Source organism: Dermacentor andersoni, chromosome 4 (genome assembly GCF_023375885.2).
Source record: "Dermacentor andersoni chromosome 4, qqDerAnde1_hic_scaffold, whole genome shotgun sequence".
Classification (NCBI taxonomy): domain Eukaryota; kingdom Metazoa; phylum Arthropoda; class Arachnida; order Ixodida; family Ixodidae; genus Dermacentor; species Dermacentor andersoni.
The window spans coordinates 163,875,158-163,882,320 of record NC_092817.1 but is presented as its reverse complement, the minus strand read 5'-3'; positions in this window follow the sequence as shown (position 1 = coordinate 163,882,320).

Genomic DNA, 7,163 nt, shown 5'->3' with positions numbered 1-7,163 from the left:
GCGAATATTAGTGAATACAACCGAGATAACATGTTTCGATGAAGTGCAAGCATCTCCCCTCGCGTTTCGCTATCGCGAGTTCTGTACGACACGACCTGAGCGCAGAATTCGAGGGTAGGAATTTCTGTTTCGTGGCGTTATTTCGTAAACAACATCGTTATCTAGGTCGTAGCCTTAACAGTTTTCTCCCACGAATAGTCTTTTGTAACGAAGCCTGTAGGGTGTATTCAGTCCCTTACCATATTCCGTTAATTTATTTCTTATATTTCGCGTTGCCTCACAGAAGCCTTCGCTCACAGTCAGGCTGTTTCCTTTTAGAACAGAACGCTGAGTCAAAACTTGTTCTTTGGTTTTATAAGAGGAAAACTTAACTATTATCGGCCGCGATTTTTGTTGAGTGTAGCGACCTATCCTATGTGCGCGCACTATGTCTTCGCAAGTTAAACTGATATTTAAAGTTGTATTTATCAAATCTAGGGCTTTTTCCTCTGATAGTATTGAATTTTCTGTAGGAGTATCCGGTACACCGAAAAAAACCAGATTGTCGCGACGTGAGCGATCTTCCGCGTCATCAAATCGCGCACGAAGCGTGTTCGTATTGGTTACTACACCGTCAATCTTGTCGCGCAATAAGCTGCCATCCTGTTTCCATTCATCAAGGATGGCCTTCTCGCTTTCCACGTGCTGCAGTCTCTGATCGATGTCAGATATTGCATCTGAAACGGTGTTTTGCTGTTGTTTCAGCTCATGAATTGTCTCCGACATAGAATTCTGTACAAATTCCATTCTAATAGATCTTTCATTAAGGTCCCTCACGGTTTTAAGTACTTCAGCTAGGACATCGTCCTTGGATGGTCCAGGATTGCTTTCCACGTCACCAAACACTGAAAAAAAAACAAGGCACAGAACGGGGCACTCAAGGCTTCTGGGCACGGAAGCACGACAATGAAGCGATTACTAGATTTAAAGCAAAGAAGTGGCAGTTTGGAAATGTAACTGACCTGCAGGGTGAAAAAAGACAAGTGTGAGCCTGTCATCCTGTCGGTGCCTCCGTGCCCCCTGACTGCCCAGAGCGTATTGCTTGGCTTTAAGTGTCCCGCTGCTGGCACTGTCGAAGCTGTCGCGGTTGCGCAGTGGTGAGTCGAAGATACCGATGGGGTGTCGTTCCAGATGCAGGTTTCCTGATGGCATTGATCCGGGCAATGTGTGGCGGGAACAGCTTCACCGAATTTGCCGGCCGCTGAAGCATGGAAGAAAAGCTCCCCACGGGATGAACCAGGTATGAGGGCAGCGAGTAACTGCAGGGTGAAAAAAGACACGTGTGAGCCTGTCATCCTGTCGGTGCCTCCGTGCCGTCTGAGCTCAGCTCAGTTTCTCAGCTGCTACAGGTTGCCGATGAGCAACGCCGTGCTGCCACTTTCCACGCCATCATTGATGGCTTGGAATCTTCGCCTTCTGATTCGTCCCTTTACCTGTTTGTTCTCCGGAATGGTGTATTACACCGCCACAATGTACACCCCGACGGTCCTGCCCTACGCCTCGTCATTCCTAAGCACCTGCCGTCGGCTCCAAGAACTTCACGATTTACCAAGGGCAGGTCACCTTGGCGTCTCCCGCGTCTACGACCTTGTCCGCCGATGCTTCTATTGGCCAGGCCTGGCCCGCTCCGTCTTGAACTACGTTGCGGCATGCGAAAGATCAAAGCGCCGAAAAACACCACTGACACTCCCTGCCATGTGCCTTCAACCACTCGACATTCCTTCGGAGCCGTTCTTTCGCGTTTGCTTGGACTTATTTGGCCCTTTCCCGCTATCCACGTCTGGCAACAAGTGGGTCGCTGTGGCGACAGATTACGCCACGCGCTACGTCATCACCAGAGCGCTTATAAGAAGTGACAGATTACGGTGTCACCGATTTTCTTTTACACGACGTGATTCTGCAGCATGGTGCTCCACGTCAACTGCTCACATACCGTGGTCGGATATTTCTTTCTCAAGCCATAGCCGACATCCTACAGTCCTGCTCCACCAAGCACAAGCTGACTACGTCTTACCATCCACAGACTAATGGTCTCACTGAGCGTCTGAATTGCACCTTAACAGACACGCTTGCAAAATATGTCTCGTCCGACCATACTGATTGGGACTGTGGCCTACCTTATGCAACTTTTGCATATAATTCTTCGCGTCACGACACAACCGGTTCGCGTAACAATATAGACGGCTCGTTTGGGGGACGACTCTAAATCTGCTAACTCGATTCAAACAAGAAGATTTCTTTTTGTTGTGATACAGTCTATCCATGTTTTCATTCCATTAAATCTGAGTAGTCCTTATTGTAGCACACTTATCTCCACCAACGAACAAAGCAAGCCTATATATGTCTCGAGTTGCTTGTGAGACATGCTGCTGCTTTAACTGTTTCACTACAGTCCTCATGGTATAGTGCACCGTATGCCTAAAAGCAGCAGTTTATACCGGGTGCCCCAGTTAACATGGGGCAACGTTTTAAAAAAAACCCAGCAGCTCTAGAGAAATTGTACGGACTGCATAGTAGCCGTAGTCGTGTGTACTTACAGGCACTATTTTTTCATCACGACATAACAATTATTAATTGCTTTTAATTAGTGAATTCCTAATTATCAGATGAAACGCAGATATATTGTTACGTGTAGAAAGACACAGGCGGAAGAGGCTATTTACAAGCTATTTACACTGGACTGGAGCCAGAGCGCCAGGCCGACATTTTCTCGCGCCAAGGACACAGACCCACTTCATCGTCGTTCTCGTGGTGGCTCGTCTCTCGGGTATCTACCGATAATATCGTAATACTACCCCCCAGCGGGAAAAGCGCCGTCACGGTGCTGTGAAATATCCAAGGCACGTGAAGAGTTGTAGGGCTTGAGTCGGGTGACGTGGACAATGTCACTGGTTGTCACACCGGAGGACGTAGTGGGCGTGGCTAAAACAATTTCATAGGTGACATCGGTCACTTGGCGGAACACGCGATATGGGCCGCTATAACAGGAAAGCAGTTTCTCACAAAGGCCTATTTTGCGCGATGGTGACCAAAGCAACAAGAGGATGCCGGGCGCAACATGGACATCACGGTGACGGAGGTCGTAGCGTCACTTCTGTGTGTTTTGAGAGACTTGTAGACGAACGCGCGCAAGTTGACGAGCATGGTCAGTACGGGCGATTGCATCACGGGCATGGGCGCTAGTTGAAGCTGTGGTGGACGGAAGCATGGTGTCTAGTAGTAGCGTCGGTTCGCGGCCACACAAGAGGTAAAACGGGGAAAAGCCGGCAGTTTCGAGACGGGAAGAGTTGTATGCAAAGGTAATGTAGGGTAGAGCCAGGTCCCAAACACGGTGGTCGTCTGAAACGTACTTGGATACCATGGCTGTAAGGGTGCGGTTCAAACGCCCAGTGAGGCCGTTCGTTTGAGGGTGGTAGGAGGTAGAAAATTTATGCTGAATGGAGCAGGCCCGCATGATGTCGTCAATGACTTTCGCCAAAAACGTACAGCCACGGTCTGTTAGCAATTGACGCGAAGCACCATGCATAAAAATGATATCATGCAGAAGGAAGTGCGCAACGTCAGTTGCGCAACTGGTCGGAAGAGCGCGGGTTACGGCACAGCGGGTCGCGCGGTCAGCCGCGACTGCAGCCCACTTGTTTCCTGATGTAGATTCCGTAAATGGGCCGAGAAAGTCTAAGCCAACACGATGGAAGGGCTTGGCAGGGATGTCGAGCGGCTGCAGGTAACCAGAGGGGAGCTATGAAGGCTTCTTGCGTCGTTGGCAAAGTTCACAAGCGGCGGTGTAACGTCGTACGGAACGGGCAAGGCCCTGCCAGAAAAAGCGGCTACGTACACTGTCATAGGTTCGAGATACGCCGAGGTGTCCTGCCGTCGGTGCGTCGTGAAGCTCTTCTAGAGCGGTTGAGCGGAGGTGTTTAGGTATGACAAGCAGGAACTCAGAGCCGTCCGGATGAAGGTTGCGACGGTACAGAGTACCGTCGTGGAGGACGAAGAGGCGTAGAGTGGCATCGGCCGGAGAGTGTTCAAGACGGTCGATGAGTGCTCTGATGTAGGCGTCACGACGTTGCTCGTCGACGAAATGAAGCAGCTGTGATACAGAGAATACGCAAGCAGCACTGGTAATATCGGAAGACTCAGGATCGTCAACAGGGTAACGTGACAAGCTGTCAGCGTCTTGGTGCAGGCGGCCAGACTTGTAGACCACGGAATATGAAAATTCTTGTAGCCTCAAAGCCCATCGACCAAGCCGGCCTGTAGGATCTTTTAGCGATGAGAGCCAGCAGAGAGCGTGATGGTCAGTGACTACGGAAAAAGGACGGAACTTCGCAACCGCCCAGACAACAGCAAGACACTCTCGTTCCGTAATGGTATAGTTGCGCTCCGATGGTGCTAGGAGGTGGCTCGCATAAGCAATAACGCGATCCTGGCCCCGCTGACGCTGGGCTAAGACGGCACCTACGCCATGACCGCTGGCATCTGTACGCAATTCTGTAGGGGCATCAGGGTCGAAGTGGGCGAGAATGGGTGGTGAGCCAAGAAGAGTGACGAGACGAGAGAAGGCGGCGGCTTCTGAAGTGCCCCGCGAGAATTGTACGCCTTTCTTCAAAAATTAGTGAGGGATCTAGCAATTGTCGCAAAATCTGGAACAAAACGACGAAAGTACGAGCATAGTCCTACAAAACTTCGGACGTCTGCGGCTGTCTTCGGAACCGGAAAATCTCGGAGAGCGCGAGTTTTGTCGGGATCAGGCTGTGCCCTGGAAGCGTCAACGAGATGGCCCAGAAGAGTAAGTTCACAGTGGCCAAAACGACATTTGGATGAGTTAAGTTGCAGCTTCGCCTTCCGAAATACATCAAGTATAGTTGTTAGACGCTCAAGCTGAGTGTCGAGCGTTCGCGAGAAGACGATGAAGTCGTCGAGGTAGCAGAGGGATGTGGACCATTTGAAACCTTGGAGCAAGGAGTCCATCATACGCTCAAAGGTGGCAGGGGCGTTGCATAATCCAAACGGCATTACTTTAAATTGATATAGGCCATCAGGTGTGATGAAAGCGGTTTTTTCTCGGTCAATATCGTCAACAGCAATCTGCCAGTATCCAGAACGCAAATGAATAGACGAGAAAAAGCTGGAACAGTGCAGGCAGTCAAGCGCATCGTCTATACCTGGGAGCGGGTAGACATCCTTTTAGTAATGTTGTTCAGATGACGGTAGTCTACACAGAAGTGCCATGTGCCGCCCTTCTTCATAACCAACACAACAGGTGAAGCCCAGGGACTTGAAGAAGGCTCAATGATGTTTTTCTCTAGCATTTTGTTCACTTCACTTTGAATTACTCGGCGTTCCGACGCAGAAACTCGATACGGTCGTCGGTGAATAGGCGTAGCATCGCCAGTAAGAATCGGATGCTTGACCGCGAGCGTCCGGCCTAAAGGGCGATCGTCGACGTCGAAAATATCTCGGTAGGACGATAATACTTGGCAAAGGTCTTCAGCCTGCACGGAGGACAGGTCCGTCGCAAACAATTTCTTTATGTTGGGATCGGCGCCCGACGCTGGCGCGAGGGGCCTGCGAAGCTCGCAAGAACTATCGGTTGATAACGCTGCCACGTGATGGTCGCCGAGACAATCAACATTGGCAAGGCAAATACCGTGTTGTAGAATTTGCTTTGCCAAGGCAAAGTTAAGAATAGGTATGCGAGTGCGGTTCGCAGTAATAGTAAGTATAGTGTGAGGCACGGTAACGTCATAATGTAGTGGAATGTCGGGCACAGGAGTGGCGAGGTACGCGCCATCAGCAGCTGGTGGGGAAGACGACAGTTCAGTAAAGGCTATTGATTTTGGCGGCAGGCGAAGAAAGCCGGTGGGGCGTAAGCGGCACTGCGGTGCGTAAGAAGGTTCTGCGAGAATCGACAACTCAAGGCAAAGGGTACTGGCAGAGCAGTCAATAAGGGCACAATGCGCGGAGAGAAAGTCGAGGCCGAGAATTAGGTCGTGGGGGTAATGAGCAATCACGGTGAAGAGGACAGGAGTGCGGCGGCCGGCGATGCTAACACGTGCCGTACACATGCCGATGATAGGCACAGTACCGCCATCCGCAACGCGGACGACGCGTGCCGACGCTGGGTTGAGGAGCTTGTTCAGTCGTCGTCAGAAGGCAGCACTCATATTAGAAGGATGTGCGCCTGTATCGATGAGTGCAGTGATAGGATAGCCGTCTACGTCAAGAAGGTTTTGGTTCGTTGGTAACGTGAGCAGTGGATTTCAGGGCAGGGTTGACAGCGCAGCTTCACCTCCAGAAGCTGCAGTGCCTAGTTTTCCGGCTGGGTCCGGGAGCGATAGGGGCGAAGAGAAGCGGCGGGGTTGGGGCGAACGAGACTGATGGCGTCGAGGTGAGGGCGAGCGGCTGTAGCGAAGGTTCGGAGCAGGGGCATCAGCAACAGTGGGTTCATGGCGTGTGGCATAGGGAAGAGAAGGTCCAAAAGTGCGCGAATTAGTGGCAGCGTATGTCCGAAGAGGTGGTGGCCATCGGTTGCGGCAGTGACGAGCGACGTGGCCGATGCGACAGCAGTGGAAGCAGATCGGCCTGTCATCAGGGGTACGCCATTCGGACGCGTTGCGCCGAGATATGGAAGAAAAGAACTGCCGGGGACGAAAAGGGCCGGTAGAGAACTGGGGAACGTTGGGTTGAGACGTTGTACACACGGAGTTCAGACCCAAGTTCTCAAATCCTTGTCTGACTGCTGCGAACAATACGGGTAACGTCGAAACAGGTGGTAGCCTGACGTGGTCGACCCTGACATGTCGACGTAGCAGCAGTGTTGGGTAGCCGCGTGATGTGGCGTGTGATACGGCGGCTCTTAGCCTGTTCAAGGCGACGGCATTCTTTAATGATGGCGTCGATTGCCGAGACGTTGCCGAAAACAAGCAAATTGAAAGCGCCCTCGGCAATGCCTGTTAGGACATGTGACACTTTATCAGCTTCAGACATAGCATCGTCAACCTTTCGGCATAGAGCCAAGCCGTCGAGGATGTATGAAACGTACGGCTCTGTAGATGGCTGAACACGAGACGCAAGAGCCTTTCTCGCGGCAACCTTGCTGCCAATGGGGTCGCCGAAAAGTT